This window comes from Kryptolebias marmoratus, linkage group LG21 (genome assembly GCF_001649575.2).
Source record: "Kryptolebias marmoratus isolate JLee-2015 linkage group LG21, ASM164957v2, whole genome shotgun sequence".
NCBI classification, from domain to species: Eukaryota; Metazoa; Chordata; class Actinopteri; order Cyprinodontiformes; family Rivulidae; genus Kryptolebias; species Kryptolebias marmoratus.
In genome coordinates this window covers 22,775,943-22,777,481 of record NC_051450.1, presented here as the reverse complement: position 1 = coordinate 22,777,481, position 1,539 = coordinate 22,775,943, and positions in this window count along the sequence as shown.

The following is a 1,539-nucleotide window of genomic DNA, read 5'->3' as shown; positions in this document are numbered from 1 at the left end:
GAAGGAAAGTTCAAAAATCCAAATGAAGCGGAAGTATCGTGATGCAGTGTTTTGGTGGCTGTGTCAACACGTCAAATATCACGTGGCCTCGTTCTTTCTGGTGTCTCGAGCGGCTTGTGACGCAGAGCTCGTCATGCGCTGATTCGCAGGAACCCCGAGAGGGCGGGTCTTCTTATATGAAGTTCTCAGATAGTATTAAATGAAAATAATAATTCATGAAATAATAATGAGATTTACAGAACAAGAACAAGGTAACCCCAAAACGTTGTTAATATTTTATATGTTCTGTAAGTTCTGTATTTTTCTATTGTTATTAATAATAAAAAAGAAAGAAATGACAGATCAAAGCGTTTTGGGGTTACGGTCCCCTCGTGTGGACATATGTGGTATCGCAGCTGAGGTTTGGATTAAAAATAAATGTTAAGCTAGGGAGGAATTTTCAAAATATTTTATCTGGAAAGAACGTGAAATGGTTGTTGTTAATATTTTATATGTTCTGTAAGTTCTGTATTGTTCTATTGTTATTAATATTAAAAAATAATAATAAAGAAATAAATGTAAACTCAAAGCGTTTTGGGGTTACGGCCCCCTCGTGTGGACATATGGGGTATCGCAGCTGAGGTTCGGATTTAAAATAATTGTCAAATTAGGAAGGAATATTCAAAATATTTTATCTGGAAAGAATGTGAAATGGTCGTCGTTATTATTTTGTATGTTCTGTGAGTTCTGTATTGTTCTATTGTTATTAATAATAAAAAATAAATAAATGTAAACTCAAAGCGTTTTGGGGTTACGGCCCCCTCGTGTGGACATATTTGGTATTGCAGCTGAGGTTCGGATTTGAAATAATTGTCAAATTAGGGGTGAATATTTAAAATATTTTATCTGGAAAGAATGTGAAATTGTTGTTGTTATTATTTTATATGTTCTGTAAGTTCTGTATTCTTCTGTTGTTATTAATAATAAAATAAAAAAATGACAAAAAAAAGCTGTGGCAGCCAACTTGAATCAGGTAGACGCTCGTCCAGCGATTACTTAATAAAATCTGTCCAGTGGTTTTTGACATATTTTACTAACAGACACAAAACATTATTGTCCTTTCAGGAAACTGTTTTTTTTATCTCTATTAAACCGCTTACAAATATCTCCATCCATTTATTTTCTTGGAGACCGGCCGCCTGTAATCCCCGCTCATCATCAGTTCAGGTGAGGCGGAACTGACGTAGTTTTAATAATGTTCTAAAAAAAAATAAAAGTCACAATTTTCAGATATGAGAAAGAATAATTACTGTCATGTAATAACTACAAAGAAAACTTGTTCAGATTGTTACATGATTGTATTTCCAAAGTGGAAAATCTCAATAAAAATATTTTGGTAAAGAAAAAAAAAACAAGTACAGATATCAGGCAAATGCATTAGTGTATTTTAAGAACAACAAATGTAAACACCAAATTTAAAATTGCCTGATCATAATACATTGTCAGAAAGCAGTTAGTGGCCTTTTAAAAGTATAACCTTGGTCAGTTTTTGTTGTACAG